The sequence below is a fragment of the Martes martes genome (assembly GCF_963455335.1).
Source record: "Martes martes genome assembly, chromosome: 1".
Classification (NCBI taxonomy): Eukaryota; Metazoa; Chordata; class Mammalia; order Carnivora; family Mustelidae; genus Martes; species Martes martes.
The window spans coordinates 111,006,280-111,025,099 of record NC_137888.1 but is presented as its reverse complement, the minus strand read 5'-3'; positions in this window follow the sequence as shown (position 1 = coordinate 111,025,099).

Genomic DNA, 18,820 nt, shown 5'->3' with positions numbered 1-18,820 from the left:
GATATAATTTAAGGCAATGCAGCCATGAAGCTGCAAGGGAATTACAACATCTTTGTTAAGAGTGAGTGGGAGGAGGATAAAATCTAAGGCGAACACCCACCACATTTTAAGAACTCTTTTTTTAAACTTCATTCTTGGTTCCAGCAAAATCTTGCCTTGAGACAGTCAGTTATAGCTTAGCTCTCTGACCCTACTGACATGTCTCACCTTGTCCTTTCCCCAGGTTAAGGACTTGCTGCTTACCTCCCTCAAGGCTGATGGGCAATGCCCTCCAGTGGCCACTGTGGAAAAAGAGCCTGAAAAGAATGCCCCAGTTCTACAAAGGATGGTGAGAATTCGAAGGGAAATTGGTACTGAGGCACTGGTGCCAGCATGTTTCAGCTTGAACCCGTTCTTGTTCCTTTCTTTTTTATTTGTTTATTTTGGCAGTCTATTTTCCTGTATACTCTTTCCAAATACTCTTTCTTTCTTGGTATTATTTTCGAACATATAAATATGTATCTTCTATCCATACGATCTTGATACAGAATACATCCTTAGGAAGAATTTATGGAGTAACCGGCAAGTAACGGCAGACTGCGTGAATGCTTTTTAAGCTCACATCGATCCTAGATCAAAGCAGAGGATTATTCGAAGAATTTTTTATTCCTGGAGAATTAAAGCAAAAACAGTATTCACAACATTCTTTTCCTAAAATATGTTGCCTAGTGACAAAACGGAATCAATTGTCAATTGATCTGGTGGGAATCTCAATAGATGGTCTGTTTGACTACCCTTTATGAGGAAGAATAACGATGAGTTTGTGAAGCTCTATCTACCAGGGGAAAGGAGTCTGCGGCAAGAAGAAATTGAGAGGGGGAATGTCTTTCCAAGGACAGGAAAGAGCTATGTTAGAGAGAGTATGAGAGTAATAGAAAGGTTTGATTTAATTTGTTGAAAATGATGATTATTTCATTTAAAATAAAGGAATAAGATAGAAACTTTATAACAGGAATAAAAAATGTATGTATGTTTAAAAGACTTTCTATGTAATAATGTGTTAATCTTCGCAACAAATCTTCTGAGGAAACAAGTATTAATATTTTTCCCCTTTTACATTTGAAAAAAAAATTAAATCAAAGAAAGTTAAGGAATTTGACCAAAGTAAAGGAAAGTCCAGGTTCAAAACCCATTGTCTTAAGAAAAAGGATTATAAAAATTAAGAAAATAAAATAAAGTAAGAAAGACAATATAGACATTTGGAAATAATGATGACATTTTTAAAAAAATCAATGTACCCATATATATTAATCAGCTCAGGCTGCCATAACATTATACCACAAACCAGGTGGCTTAATCAACAGAAATTCATATTTTCACAGTTCTGGAGGTTGGCAGTCCCAAATCAGGTGCTGGCTGATTCCATTTCTGGTGAGAGCTCTCTTGTTGGTTTATCAACTGCCACTTTCACGCTGTGTACCCACATGGCGTTTCTTCTGTGAGCATGTGGAAAGAGAGAAAGAGAAAGGGGAGGGGAGGGAGAAAGGGTGGGTGGGAGAAAAGAGTATTTCTTCCTCTTCATACAAGAACACCAGCTCTCTGGGCTTAGGGCCCCACTTTATGGCCTCATTTAGTCTTAATGACCCCCGAAAGTTTCCATCACTGAGTACAATCACATTGGGGATTAAGCCTTCAATGCATAAACTTTGGGAGACACAATTCAGCTCATAGTACCATATTTTATTCTACCTAAATGAGATAACAAGTTAAAAAGGATATCAAAATTATTCTTTTGAGGGGGATATGTGCAAGAATGTTTATTGTAGCATTAGTCATAGTGGTGAAATGAAATAAATCAAAAGTGAAAAACAAAGAGAATGCTCCTTAACAGTGCAATGAATGAACAAATGTGGTACATCCATGCTGTGGAATATTATATAGCCATGTAAAAGGATGAATTAGAGCTAGTTGATGCGAAGGATTAAAGTTAAATAAACAAGAAGAAGAGATGTATCAATAAGACAGTCATATTTTTATATAAAACAGTGGCAAATATAGTCCTATGTATGTTCCAGTGGGCTTTTTTAAAATTGAGATATAATTGCTTCTCGGCCTTTTGGCTAAGATCAAGTGTAAAATTGAGATATAATTGAGCATATAGTATTATACTAGTGTCAGATATACAACAAAATTCAATAATTATTGCAAAATGGTCATCACAATAAGTTTAGTTAACATCTACTCATTAGAGAAAATATTATTTAATGCAATTTGGACAATATATTTAAATTTTATCCAGCATAAGGGATGTAATCCAGAATAAATGGGAATAAAAGTCCAGCATTCAATGGGAGAGCAGATTAATTTCTGAAAAGAATAATCAGCCAAGAAAAGAGGAACAGGACTTAGATCAAATCTTTAGAAACTGGGCTTCTAGAAGCAGGCTTGTAGAATAACCCCTAAGAAGGCCCTAAGATGCTAAATTAAACTAAAACTTAATCTGAGTAGAGTATTTTAGATTTCCTTTCCCCAAATTTTAACTTTTCATTTCTATTTATTTTTATTTATTTTTATTTTTTTTAAAGATTTTATTTATTTACTTGACAGAGATCACAAGTAGGCAGAGAGGCAGGCAGAGAGAGAGGGGGAAGCAGGCCCCCCGCCAAGCAGAGAGCCCGATGTAGGGCTCGATCCCAGGACCCCGGGACCACGACCTGAGCCAAAAGCAGAGGCTTTAACCCACTGAGCCACCCAGGCGCCCCATAACTTTTCATTTCTATCTCATCATAAATGATTTTCCAGTGAAAGCTGCCCTTCATGTTTCTCCCCAACAGACACTGAACATAATATTCAAGTGATCCCAGGAAACACAGAGGTGTGTGGAAATAAAGGAGGAATTGAAAGAATGTCAACTAAAGGCACATGGGAAAGCCAGTTACCATTGGCAAGTGGAGGGAACATGCCAAGGAAATAGAGAACTCTTGTAGAAGGAGCTCATGGGTATGTCTCAGAGAGAAAGGAAGCTGAGGATTATGTCAGGTGCCCATATGTCATTGATTGAGATCTGTTTCTGGAACAATAACTATGGCCCTTCCACTCTTCCCTGAGTGTAGGTCCAGTATGCTCCCACAGTCAGGAAAAAACAAAACAAAACAAAACAAAACAAAATTAAAAAGCACCAAAAAACCCCACATGTAAGCGGTAGCATGTATTCACAGTAAATCTGAGGCAAAAACTTCTCTAAACTATTGTTCATCACCAATTGATATGTCCAATTTATTTCCAAGTCTTGTTGCTTTACATCCTGAAAATCTCTTAAATCTATGCATGTCTTAACCTCCACACTCCTACCACACTAGATCAACCACCATTTCTAGCCCAGACTGTGGCATACATTTCCAACAGTCTTCCCTTCCTTCACTGTGCTTTCCTCCAGCTCAGTCTATGCATGACAGCTTGACTGATATTTACACAATGTAAATAGGATTATGCCATTTCCTTGCTTAAAACACTGTGGTGTTTCTTCAGTAGCATCTGAATATAAAGTCTGAACTTGTTAGCATATTTTGGACTCCTTAACATGAGCCACAAAATGTATTTCAAGTGCCTACTCCCTACAGACATACCTACACACGCACTCCACTTCACACTATCGCCCCTGAGTGTTCATGATGTTTGACAAACCTGTTCTTGGCCTAGGGAGAGGATCTCTGTAATCCTTCTTAAGCTTCTCATTCCTCAGAGAAAGCCAAAAGTGATAGAGAACAGAAGTATATTATTTCCCTACATTAGCTTATCTTGAAGTGATATAAGTAACCTCAGTATCTCAGTCCCTTTGTAGAGTATCATTATTTCTTATGATGGTAAGAATCTATTCCACAATTTCTCTGTTGCTTTGTATACCAGCCCAAAGATCACTTTACAATCCCTTTCTTCTTTTAGGTCTGAGGAAAGTTTTTGCAGAATCTTTTCAGGTAAGCTTATGTTGTGGAGGGTAGAGGGGGGTATTACATTTTGAGCAGTTTGGAAAAATATTTAAAATTAATTTACAGAAAAAAAGTATTGGTTGGAATTGAGAAGGTAGTAGATGAGTCACTTCTCAAACACAACATACCAGCCTCTGATTCTCCTTCCCATTTAGACACTAGACCAGCAATGCCTCCTATAAAATTGCGTGCAAGGGGGCCCTATTTATGGCTGAAGCACAGCACAGTCCTGTTGTTACAAAAAGATTTTCTTCTAGCAGGAGAAAATTTCTGAGATTGAGGCTTTTGGTTTGGAGAATCACCAAAAGGTAAAAACTGACCCTCATATGCCAACCAAAAAGGACATTATTTAAATGCTAAGAACCATAGCTAACTCCCTAACAATAAGATAGGGATTAGGAGCATAAGAATACCCTTTCTCCTGTACAAACTCTGAATAGATGCATACTGTGCATGATCTAGTCCCTGGTTATTTTTGAAAATTCATTTCTCACTATGCTCATTTCTCCCAACTTTCTTTTTTTTTTTTTTTCCTTCTCTCTTTTTGTAATGTTTCAGGCATACTGATGTACTCCTAATTCTTTAGAACTTTTCACTAGCTCCTCTTCTACCTAGGACTGTCATTTCCTCCTTCCCTCATGATTGCTTATTCATTCTCTAAGTTTTACTTTAGATATTATCATTTTTAGGGAGGCTTCCTGAACTTTCCAAATCTGGGCTTTGCCTCCTTTGTCCTCTCCTGCCTCCTTGAATAACCTTTAATTTTACTCAAAAATATGTATATATTATACATTAGATAATGTATATGTATTATATTATACATTATATATTTTATACATTATATGTGTGTGTATGTATATGTATGTGTATATATTTATATATCTATATATATATATCACACTGTTAGAATTGCCTGCTTACTTATCTATTTCAACCACCAGGTAGAAAAATTACTGACAGCTAGAATTTCCTCTTCTTTTCATTTAAATCCTAAGTGCCTAACAAAATGCCTGGTACAGAAGATGTTATAATATGAACAATAAAGTTATAAATAAACAAAGTTGCTATATTATATAAGCAAAGTAGAGCTGACATGGCTAATTTCCTTCACCTTCATCACCTTCCTTATCTTCCCTAATCTTATACCAGGTAACAGATTTGGTTTTATAGCCTGTCCTCAAACAACAGTTTAAGTCAATCTACATGATCTGGTTCTCATGTTAAATGATTAGGCAGACTCATCCATACATCTCACCCTCTCTCACTCTGATCCAGATTAGATAAGGATTTCACTATGGCATCAAGGAAGAAAATACAATGGCAGGAAGGTAGTGACGTGATCTGAAGTTCAGTGGAAAATTCCATGGGCCCACGGACATGAAGTTTCCATCCTCCACTCCTCCCACTCTGCCAATTTCATTGACTCAATGACCAAACTCTGTGAACTGTATTCCAGAAATGTCACCAGGATCTGAGCTCTTTCTACCTTTACTGCTACTGCCCTAGTTGAAGTTCTTTTCTTATCATCTTTCACCTACAAGTCTTTGGTCACAGAGTCCTTTTGTCATCCAATCCCTTAATCCTCCCTGTTCCTGCCTCCCCCTCATTTCCCATATTGCCACCAGATTTATCAATTAGAAATAAGAATCATTTCATTTCAAAATTTGTGTTAGATCATCTTTGCTTACTGAAAAAAAGAGCTATATAAAGCATTTCACAATTTGCCTCAGGAATAAATAAATATTAATTAATTAATAATATTTATTGTTTCAAATTATTTCTGCTTCTCAGGCATCCACAATTCTTAGAATTCTGAGGCAGGGGATCATGAAAATTAATTTTTGAAACTTTTTTTTTTCCTGTACTGTATTTTGCTGTAACACCAAGCACCGGCGTATTTTTCTAGGGGTATCAAGTTGCAAAGAATTGTAATTCAATTTCTGAGTTAATTTTTATTTAGACGTGCCTAATAGGTCCACTGGATTGTGAAAAAAAGTTTCTGAACTATTAGGTAGTCTTACATTTCATGAATCCACCACCAGGGGGAGCTAGATAAAACTTTTTCCTCTCCCCCCCCCCCCAAAACCTGTATGAGAAATATGAAGTGATTTTTCTGTTTTGAATCCTTTACTTTGGTTGTTTCTTGGTAATTCCAGTAGATTCATCTCAGTAAATTAGGTGGTAACCTGCCATATTGGGGGGATTTCTTCCATTTTCTCGGTTTTCCCCAAGTCTTCCTACAACTCTGGAACATTAAAATTTGAAACTGTGTATGTCAGAAATTCAAGCTAAGGCTTTCTTCCCTGTTGTGATAAAACAAACAGAAAACAAAACAAACACTCAAGGACTGATAACTACTTGGTCAAAGATTTTAGCCTAAATTTTCTCTACTGGAAACTAGGGCCAGCCCAGTCCATTAACTACCCATGCAAATCTGCGGTTTTGAGTGGGAAAAAGCTAGCATGGTTTTCTAGTCCAGGCTGGTGTCCAGGACCAGAAGAAACAAAGGGGAAGTCTAAGTCCAAGTCCTGGGAGAATTCTGGGATATAAAGTTCACAATGCCTCGTATAATTTCCATGTAAGAAAGCTGAAGGAAGCCATATGCAGGCTTCCAGTAGCAGATGCTGGAGAGTAGTGGAATAGGTAGGACACTGTATGAAGAGGAACCTGGGAGACCAGAAAATTGCCACTAGGTTACTTAACCCACAGACTGATTAGCTAAAAAATATAGGGTCAGGTAGACATTAGTCTCACACCCATGAATACCAGAAATGTAAGTGATCTTAGAAATCTGGTAATGCATTGCTTTCACAATAGGTTATGAGATAATGACCTCACAGAGTTTGCTAAAGAGGTAGAGGTAGTGGAGAGAGGATTGAGTGACTGGGGCTCTGGCACTTTGTCCAGCTCAATGTAAGGTGATTTTATTTATTTAATTTAGTATGTTTCCATTAAAGATTTCCCTTTGGGGGAAAAGCATTATATATATAAATATAAATGTATATATAATTATCATTAAATATATTATGTATAATTATCATTATATATAATATATTATAAATATATATAATCATCATCAAATAATTATCAATATCAATTATCAATCAATCAATAAATATATTATGTATAATTATCATTATATATATATATATATATATATGAGATTTTTGAAAGAAGAGTTTGTGGAGAGAAAAAGACAAGGGGAAGGGAGAAATAATGGTTCCAAACTTCAGTGTTGACCCACTTCTTACCAAGGATAGCTTGCTAATGACCAATTTATATTTTTACAATGCTGTAGAGGTTTTTAAAAATATTTTATTTATTTATTTGAGAGAAAGAGTGCACATGTGTGCAAGTGGGGGCGGGGGGAGAGGGAGAAGCAGATTCCCCACCTTCTCAGGGCTGGATCTCAGGACCCTGGGATCATGACCTAAGCAGAAGGCAGACGCTTAACAGACTGAGCCACCCAGGTGTCCCAGTACTTTAGAGTTTTAAAAAGATTCCACATTTACATCGTATTTAAAACCCATAACTCTTTGTTGGAATGCATCCTAATTTATCTCCTTTTTTCAAGTTTTTTAGAAGTATGACTGGCAAATACCAATTACACATACTAAAGACGTACATTATGTTTTGATACGTGTGTATAATATGAAATGATCACCATAATCAGACCAATGAACATATCTGTCACCTCACATAGTTACTCTTTGCATGTGTGTGTTGTAAGAACACTTGGGATTTACTCTTTTGGCAAATTTCAAGCGTAAGTTACACTATTATTAATTATAATCATCATACTATATATCAGACCTCCATACTTTATTTATTTTATAACCAAAAGTTTGTACCTTTGACCAAGTTTTTTTTTTTTAAGTTTTTTTTTTTTTTTTTTTTTTTTTTTTTTTTTGACAGAGGGAGAGAGATCACAAGTAGGCAGAGCAGCAGGCAGAGAAGGAGATGGGAAGCAGGCTCCCTGACGAGCAGAGAGCCGAGTGCGGGGCTCAATCCCAGGACCCTGAAACCATGATCTGAGCCGAAAGCAGACACTTCACACACTGAGCCACCCAGGCACCTCGAACAACATTTCATATGAATTACTTTTTTATGTGTCTGTTGGCCATTTGCATATATTCTTTGGAGAAATCTGTGTTTGGATTATTCACTCATTTTTTAATTGGGCTATTGGGGTTTTTTTGGTTTATTTTTATTTTTCGTTACTGAATTGTCTGAGTTCCTTACATAATTTGGATATTTTCCCCCTTTCAGATATACAGTTTGGAAATATTTCCTAATATTCCATAGCTTATCTTTTACTCAGTGATTGTTTCTTTTGCTGTGCAGAAACTTTTTAGTTTGATATAGATTCACTTGTTTTTCCTTTTGTTGCATGTGTTTTTGGTATCAGATACAAAAAAAAAAAAAAAGTATTGCCAAGACCAGTATCAAGGAAAATTTTCCCTTTGTCTTCCTAGGAGTTTTATGATTTCGGGTCTTACTCTTAAGTCTTTAATCCATTTAGAATCAATTTTATGTGTGATGTAAGATGAGGGTCTAATTTCATTCTTTAGCATTTGGATTTTTCACAAAACCATTTATTGAAGAGACTTTCCTTCATTGTGTGTTCTTGGCTCCCTTGTCAAATATTAGTTGATTGTGTGTGCATGGATTTATTTGTAGGCTATTATATTCCATTGGTCTAATGGTCTGTTCTTTTACACAGGTATCATACAGTTTTGATTAATATAACTACGTAATTTGAAATCAGGAAGTTTGATGTCTGTTAGCTTTACTTTTCCTGCTCAAGATTGCCTTTTCTTTTAGAAATCTTTCATGGTCCCATATGATTTTTAGGATTTTTTAAAATTTGTTTCTATGAAAGCTGACATTGGAATTTTGATAGCAATTGCATTAAATCTGTAAAGTGCTTTGGGTTGTATAGACATTTTCACAATATTAACTCTTCCAGACCATGCTCCAGGAATTTTTTTCTACTTATTTGTGTTCTCTTCCATTTTTTTCCATCAGTGTGTCATAGGTTTAGTGTACAGATCTTTCACCTCCTTGGTTAAATGTATTCCTGAGTATTTTACTCTTTTTGATGCTATTGTAAATAGGATTGTTTTTTAAAAATTTCTTTTTTAGATAGTTCATTCTTAGTGTATAGAAAAGCATCTGATTTTTGCATGTTGATTTTATATCCTGCAATTTTTATGAATTTATTTATTAATCTTAACAGTTTATTGATAAATTCTTAAGGGTTTTCTATATACAAGATCATGTCATTTACAAACAGAGGCAATTGCACATCTTTCTGTTTTGGCAGCCTTTTATTTTCTTTTCTTGGCTCATTGCTCCGGTTAGGACTTCCAGTACCATGTTGAATAGAAGTGGTCAGAGTGGGTAACTTTTGTCTTCTTTTTGACCTTAAAGAAAAATATTTTAGCTTTTCGCAAATGAATACAATGTTAGCTTTGGGCTTGTTATGTATAGCCTTTATTATGTTTGAATACATCTCTTCTATACCTAATTTGTTGGGAGTGTTTCCTATAAAAGTATATTGAATTTTACTTCTAATGTCCCTATTGAAATGATCATAGGACTTTTAAACTTCCTTTCTAATACACGTGTGTCACATTTACTGATTGACCCTCATTACTCATTATCGGTCTGTTCAGATTTTATATTTTTTCATGACTCAGTCCTGGTAGGTTGTATGTTTCTAGGAATTTTTCCTATTTCTTCTAAGTCACCAATTTGTTGATTAGAATTATTTACAGTAGTCTCTTATGATTCTTTGTATTTCCGTAATATCAGCTACAGTGTCTCTTATTTATTTGATTCTTGTCTCATTTTTTTCTTGGTTAGTTTAGTGAAAGGTTTATCTCTTTTGTTTATCTTTTCAAGAAACCGATTCTTAGTTTCCTCAATCTTTTCCATCGTTATTCCATCTTTATTTCATTTATTTTGTATCTGGTCTGTGTTATTGTTTTCTGATGCTAATTTTAGGCTTGGCTTGTTCCTCTTTCTCTACTTCCATAAGATGGAGTTTAGATTGTTTGTTTGAGCTTTTCCGTTTTCTTAAAGTAGGAGTTTATTTTTTTTTAAAGATTTTATTTATTTATTTGACAGAGAGATCACAAGTAGGCAGAGAGGCAGGCAGAGAGAGAGGAGGAAGCAGACTCTCCACTGAGCAGAGAGCCCGATGTGGGGCTCCATCCCAGGACTCTGGGATCATGACCTGAGTTGAAGGCAGAGGCTTTAACCCACTGAGCCACCCAGGCACCAGGAGGTTTTTTTTTTTTAAGGTTTTTTTATTTATTTGACACAGAGATAGAAAGTATAAGCAGGCAGAGCAGCAGGCAGAGGGAGAGAGAGAAGCAGGCTCTCTGCTGAGCAGGGAGCCCGATGCTGGGCTTGATCCCAGAACCCCGGGATTATGACCTGAGTCGAAGGCAGCCGCCCAACCACCTGAGCCACCCAAGTGTCCCAATATAGGAGTTTATTGCTATAAAGTTCCCTCTTAGCACTGCTATTACTGAATTTCATAGTTTTGGTATGTTGTGTTTCCATTTTCATTTCTTTCAAGATTTTGATTTCTCTTATTTGATTTCTTCTTTGACTACTTGGTTGTTCAGGAGTTGTGTGGTAATTTCCACATATTTGTTCAGTTTTCAGTTTTCTTTCCATTGTTGATTTCTAGGTTCCTAACACTGTGGTCAGAAAAGATGCTTATATGACTTCAATCTTCTTTAATATATCCAAACTTGTTTTGTGGCCTAACATGATCAATCCTGGAGAATGTTCTGAGTACACTTGAGAAGAACATATAGTCTGCTGCTGTTGGATGGAATGTCCTGTATATGTCGCTTAGGTCCATTTGGTCTAAAGTGTAAGTCTAAAATGTCAAATCTAGTATTTCCTTGTTTATTTTCTATATGGATGATAAATCCATTGTTGAAATTTTGGTATTGAACTCCCCTACTATTATTGTACTGCTGTCTATTTCTCTCTTCAGTTCTATTAATATTTGATTTATATATTTAGGTGCTCTGATGTTCAGTGTGTATATAATTGTTATATTATTTTAATGAATTGATCCCTTTATAATTATATAATTACCTTCTTCATATTATCTTCTTTGTCCCTCATTACAATTTTTGAACTAAGTCTTGTCTGGGATAGTTATATCCATTCCTGGTCTCTTTTGGTTAGGATTTGCCTGAAACATCTTTTTTCTTTCTTTCTTTCTTTCTTTCTTTTTTTTTTTTAATTAACATATAATGTATTATTTGCCTCAGGGGTACAGGTCTGTGAATTCTGTATAATCCTGTAATCCTGTATAATCCTATAATCATCAGGATTACACATTTCATAGCATTCACCATAGTACTTACCCTCCCCAGTGTCCATAACCCAGCCACCCTCCCTACCCCCCAACCCCCAGCAACCCTCAGTTTGTTTCCTGAGATTAAAAGTCTCTTATGGTTTGTCTCCCTCCCAATCCCATCATGTTTCATTTTTTCCCTCCCTAGCCCCCATGACCCCCTGCCATGCCTCTCAAATTCCTCATGTGAGAGAGGTCATATGATCATTCTCTTTCTCTGATTAACTGATTTCACTTAGCATGATACCCTCTAGTTCCATCCATGTCATTGCAAATGGCATGATTGAGGGTTTTTTTTTTAATGGCTGCATAGTGTTCCACTGTGTGTGTGTGTGTGTGTGTGTGTGTGTGTGTGTATCACATCTTCTTTATCCATTCATCTGTTGATGGACATCTAGGTTCTTTCCATAGTTTTGTTATTGTGGACATTGTTGCTATTAACATTTGGGTACACGTGCCCCTTTGGATCACTACATTTGTATCTTTAGGGTAAATACCCAGTAGTGTGATTGCTGGGTCCTAGGGTAGCTCTATTTTCAACTTTTCGAAGAATCCCCATACTGTTTTCCAGAGTGGCTGCACCAGCTTGCATTCCAGCCAAGAGTGTAGGAGTAGTTCCCTTTCTCTGCATCCTCACCAACATCTGTCCTTTCCTGACTTGTTAATTTTAGCCATTCTGACTGGTGTGATGTAGTATGTCACGGTGGTTTTGATTTGTATTTCCCTGATGCCGAGTGATGTTGAGCACTTTTTCATGTGTCTGTTGGCCATTTGGATGTCCTCTTTGCAGAAATGTCTCTTCATGTCTTCTGCTCATTTCTTAATTGGATTTTTTGTTCTTTGGATGTTGAGTTTGACAAGTTCTTCATAGATTTTGGATAGTAGCCCTTTATCTGATACGTCATTTGTGAATATCTTCTCCCATTCTGTCAGTTGTCTTTTGGTTTTGTTGACTGTTTCCTTTGCTATGCAAAAGCTTTTGATCTTGATGAAGTCCCAGTAGTTCATTTTTGCCCTTGCTTCCCTTGCCTTTGTCTATCTTTCTAGGAAGAAGTTGCAGTGACTGAGGTCAAAGAGGTTGCTGCCTGTGTTCACCTCAAGGCTTTTGATGGATTCCTGTCTCACATTGAGGTTTTTCATCCATTTTGAGTCTGTTTTTGTGTGTGGTGTAAGGAAATGGTCCAGTTTCATTCTTCTGTAATAACATCTTTTTTCTATCCCTATGTGTGCCCTTAAAGTTGGAGTGAGTTTCCTGTAGGCAGTATATAATTGGATCTTGTTGTGGTATCCATTTAAACACCTTCTGTCTTTTGATTAGAGAATTTAATCCACTTACATTTTAGGGGCGCCTGGGTGGCTCAGTCGGTTAAGCATCTCCTTTAGGCTCAGGTCATGATCCCAGGGTCCAGTGATCAAGCCCTACATCAGGCTCCCTGCTCCATGGGAGTCTCCTTCTCCTTCTACTTCTGCCCCTCACTCTGGTCTGTGCTCTCTCTCTCTTGAATGAATGAATAAATAAGGTCTTTCTAAAAAAATATTATTGGTAGGTAAGTATTTACTATTAGTATTTTATTGTTTTCTGGTTGTGATTCTTTTGTTTCCTTCTTGCTATCTTCTTATGTAGTTTGATCATTTCTTTAATGGTATTTTTTGGTTGTTTTCTCTTTATCTTCTGTGTACGTGTTATAACTTTTTGCTTTGTGGTTACCATGAGGCATAAATAAAATATAACTATCTATTTTAAGCTGATAACAACTTAATTTTAATTGCAACAAAAATTTATCCCTTTTCTCTACCATTTTGTTTTTGATGTCATAATTTACCTATTTTTATATTATGTATCCATTAACAAATTATCATACCCATAGTTGTTCTTAATATATTATTACTATTCTTCATACCAGAGTTCAATGACTGACACTCCACAATTACAGTATTAGAGAGAGTATTCTGAATTTGACTATATACTAACTTTTATCAGTGAGTTTTTTACTTTTATACTTCCATTTATTAATTAGTTTCTTTTTGTTTTAACTTGAAGAGCTTCCTTTAGCATTTTTTATAAGGCAAGTCTAGCGGTGATGAACTCTTTTGGATTTGTTTGTCCTGGAATGCCTTTATTTCTCCTTCATGTCTAAAAGACAGCTTTGTTGGGTATATAAATCTTGAGGGTCAGCTTTTTGTTGTTGTTTTTAACCCTTTGAATATTTCATTCATTCTCTTTTGGCACATATGGTTTCTGCTGATAAATTTGTTGATAGTCTTATGGAGGTTCCCTTGTATGTGCTGATTCTTTTTTCTCTTGCTCCTTTCAAAATTCTCCCTTTGTCTTTGATTTTTGATAGCTTGATTATAATGCAACTTGTTTGGGTTGAACCTGTTTGGAGACCTTTGGGCTCCTTATACCTCGATATCTATATCTCTCTCCAGTTTGGGAAGTTTTTAGCCATCATTTCTTAAAGAAGTTTTCTTTCCTTTTTTTTTTTTTTTCTCCTTTTTCTGGTATTCCTCTGGTGTGTGTTTCATCTTCTTGATGGTGTTCTATAACTACTACACTACTACTCTAGTGATGTCCCAGGTGTGGGCACTCATGGCACAACTGTGAAGCCAGCATCTGGAGTAGTGTATGTGCAGAGAGAGTGTAATTCCAGAGCCAGGATCTGGAATACGGGTATGCATGGAGTGGCCATAGCTCTCGAGTCCAGGAAGTATTGGGGTTGGTGTTAAGGGCATCCCAGTCCCATGGTAGGTAACAGTGGCTTCTTCTTGGGGCCACAAAATCATTACCTTCTTGCAGTGAGAGTAGGGGGTCTGAAGCATAGATGGCTGTTGCTTACCTCGAGGACAAAATCTACTGATGTCCCCTGTTGAGCAGGACACTAGGTTCTGTGCTGATAAACACTACTGGACCTTCCATTATGAAAGCTGCAAGGATTCCATGGTTGTTACAGGGGCTGTTTAGGTACCTAATGGCAAAGACGGCTGTGGTCCCCACAGAGGAGACCACTAAGGGTCATGGTACCATCTGCTGCCTTCTTTGTTCCTAGCCAGGTCTAGGTGTCTTAGCTATGCTGATCTCCACAGCAATCCTTTCTGTGTGGTTATTCTCTGTTTCTTGTTTTGTTTTGTTTGCTCAGTATGTTCTGCCAGTTTTTAATTGGCCCTCCCAAGGCTATCTGCACTTGTAAGTAGGTGTCCATTTTTTTTTTCTTTTGGTGTGGGGAGATAACGGCTAGTATTACATGCTCCAAAATTTTGCTGTCATCACCACTATCTTATTTTCCTCTGTCTTATTTTTTGTAATTATTAGGCTTGTACTATCACCCTTACTAGTTTTTACATCCTTTCTTTAATTTATGTATTTTCTGCTTATTCCTAGCAGACTTACTTGCTCACAGTAGACCTCATGAACATTTGTAGAATATGAAATGTGCTTGGCCTATAGTAGGCACTCAAAAAATGTTTGCGTATAATTGGTTTGGATGAAGCATTATGATGTACAGCAAAGCATGTCCTTTAGCCTTCAGCAGCAAGAGTCATTCCTTTTAATCTCCTAAAGCTGGCTTAGCTAATATACCTACTCTAAATGTTCACTTGCATATTGGAATAGGGAGTCTATTCCTGGAACAAACTAAATTCATAGGCTCTGTGAGGGCAATAGCTTTGCCTAGAGCACCTCACTGACATTTATTCACAGAAGGAAACCACCCTAGCATCAGAATGAGCTGAGCAAGCTGTAGGTGTTGCAAATTAGGACTCCAGTTGGGAAACCCACACAGCACACACCAACAAAAAACCCTTCAGCTAGTCTTAAGCTAAATGCACAGATGTGTTGGGGGGGATTCCTTAAATAGTAAGGGTGGGTTGCAAGTTTAGACTATGGTATCTCAAATATGTGCTATGGGGGTGTGGAGAGGGAAAGAAGATTAAAACAGAATTGCAGGACATTTTAAGTTGAAATATGGTAGGAATAACTAGATACACAATATTTAGAGAATATGATACTTCCCATGACTTAACTTTTAGACAGATGGATACACACACACACATACACACACACACACACCCTATATTACATTGTTCCCTGCCCTTTTCTTGGGTGGAAAAAAATACATACTAGATTCATTTGGATTTCCAATCCTAAAGAAAAGGAAAGAAGCCACAAAAGTACGTGCAATTGGAAGTTAAAATAGTGTACTCTTTTTTTTTTCTTTCTTTCTTTAAGAGGAAAACTTGATGCATAGTGCTCTATCTGAGACTTAAGACATATATGGGAAAAACAAGATCCACCACTCTCTCCTTTTCTCCCTGACCCCACTTGCATAACTGGTCCTGCTCATCACTGCACTCTTCGGCATTGCCAAATTAGACTCCTCGGTTCCTAGAGGAGTAAACACTTTTACCAGGGCCACAGTAAGATTCCTCATGAACTTCAAATTGCATCTACTGCTTTCATTTGGCTCCTTTCATCATTGGTTCAATAAGTAAAGTAAGAAATTGATAAAAAAGAATGCAATAATCCAAGATTATCAGAAGTTGATGCTTCCTGTCACCTAACACAAGCAAGAAGGTGTATATTTGGAACTGCCATGTTGTTTCTATACCCAGTAATAATTACTGGATGACAGCAGTAAACACAGCTGAAGAAGGTAAATAAGAGCTTAGATCAGGAAAGCAACTCAGACTAGCCAACATGCTAGCCGAGGAAAATGAAACCCTAGAATGAATAGTTGGAGAGGAGGAAAATGATGACAAATATCAATTATAGCCTCACTATTACATCAAGGACTGGAGTATATTTGAGTATCTTGCCTTAAATCTTATCATATAAATGGCATTAAGTAGAGCTTGGAAATCACCCCTCTACCCCCAAAACGAGTAAAAAGACGAACAGATTGAAAAATCAACAACTCGCCTTAGATCCATCAGAGAGGCAAGGACTCAGGGAAATCTACTGCCCCAAAGATTGGAGAGACTGACAGGTGTAAACAGGGAGTTGCACCTCACCAGAGCAGAGGCTCATAAATGCAGACTGTCCACAGAACCAGTGCCAGTGTGGGAGACCTGAACTGTGACTGATGAGTTGCTGAAGGCTCTGACAGCCCTGAGTTGTCTCCGCATAGACAATTCTTGAGTTTAAAAACTCCGGCGGAGGCGGGGGCACAGATAAGTGAGTCAACACAATATTGTGAGATTTACCTCCAGGAGTTTGATCTGGTTCTCATAGTAAAATAGGAAAAACATTCCTTGGGGCTTCTCTCAGGGGGAAGAGGAAAGGAACCATTTTGCAATATGCCAGAGCACTCTGTCCTTCTTAACAAGGCCTGCCTTCGGGGGGGAATTAGTAAACCAGAGCCTAACCTACTGGGGCATTATCAGAATCTACTGACCTGGGGACGAAAACGACTAACTCAAACCTACTCTACTCTACTTCCGGCAGAGGAAAAAGCTGAGAAACACTTGTAGAGTAACACTTATAACCAGGTAGCTAAAAGAATGATACCTCATCACAAGACCGTAGAACACTTCCCCTCCTCCCACACCTCACCACCAGTTTACTAAAGACTTATTTACAGCAGTTTCTTTTACTTGGTACATCATGTCAGTCTATAAAGAAAAATTGCAAGGCATACCAAAAAAGAATCTCTGAGCAGGAGGCTGTACCAATAAATAAACATAAAACTACTCTCAGAAGATAAAGTTTTTAAAAAAGTGTATCCTATGTGTTTATTTTATCTGTACCCATGTTTCCTTTTTGGAAAATAAACTGCTATGAGGTACAGAAAAATTGAAGAAATAGGGGCACACAGGTGTGACTTTTACTGACAACAACTTCCATATAACCAAACCTAATAGATATTTTGCAGTCTTTAATTTACTTGCTTCTAAGGAGCAACCTTTCTGGTAGAAACATTGTCCTTTGGCCTTTGGAATACCATATTCTCTTGGGTTTTTGTTTGTTTGTTTTTTGTTTTTGTTGTTATTATTGTTTCTTTGTTCCTCCTACTTCTATGATCCTTTATTCTTACTCTTCTTGGTTCTTTCTTCTTTACTAAATATGTAAAATTTGAATTAAAATATGACTTAACATGAAGTAGTCTTTTTTTTTTTCCAACTCCAGACTTGCAATTTAAGTAATCTAATTTTTACCCATGGATTCAGTTACCACTGAATAAGATGATTCATAGTACATTAACCCAGAGCTTTCATCTGTACTCTAGAATTTTAATCTAACTGCTGACTTGATATTTCTACTTGGATATAGCAAAGTTGTTCCAAGATCATCATCCCTAACATTGAGCTAATGATTTTTCCAACCAGGTTAAAATAAAACCACAATAACTTAGCACAAACAAAGAAACCCAAAAATCCCAAGCCCTGTTTTATCAGTGTTTAACAGTGTTCCTTATCTTGAAGAAAAGTGATGTCACTCATTCAGTTATACAGAATAAATAAAGAAGTCAATTAATTTGACTTCTTGTGTGCCAGACATAGTTTTATATGTTTAGAATTACTTCATTAAATAAAACGGACACAGATTCCTCTCCATGTGAAGGGAAACACTTTTCTCCTTTCTACACCCATTTCTATCCAGTTCTACCTTTATCACCTAATCATTCCTTAAATCTGTCCTCTGTTTTTCAATATAAGTACTTAGTAGTGTAAGCTACTATCAGTTCTCATTTGTACCATTACTAGAATAACCCATGACTGGTCTCCTTCCTTTATTTTTATCTCTTTCTATAAATACTCTTCTTCTTGTAGAAGGAGATAGTCTTCACAAAATAGTACTATCATCTCTTTTCTTTGTTAAAAAATCCTTTCATAGTTCTCCATTATTCTCAAGCTGAAAATCAAAATACTTACCATAGTTTATAAGGCTCTGCATGATCTGGCCACTGTTAATTCCTGCAGCCAAAGTTTTTCCTCACTTTTTTTGCTCTTGCCACACTGACATTTTCACATGTGACCTTGAGAACACAAGAGTTCTTCCCACCAAAGCTTTGGCATGTGCTGTTCCTCCTGTTGGGAAGGCAGGTCAACTCCATTCCCACCCCTCTTCTACAAATTAACTCATTGCAATTGATAACTGAAGTTAATTGCAGCAAGGTTAAGGAAGTGGTCTCTGAGTCCCTACACTAGTAATATTTGATTTCATAAAAATATGCATTTTCTCTTATGAAGTACTTGAAGCAATTATAATCATATTATGTCATAACAAATCAAAATAAGAATGAAGGGAAATCTGCTTCCAGTAATGATGGAATAGATTATATCAATCTGGGCCTCTAACAAGTTACAATTATAAACATGGAACAAAATAAGAAAAAACAGTAGAAAGTACTGAGGAATGACAAAAAAATAGACAAACTAGAGAGAAGTCTATCCTTAAAAGAGGGTGAAATTTGCATTAATGTCCCTTTTTTGTCTGAAGAAATTCTCCAGTTTGCACACCATACTGCAGCTG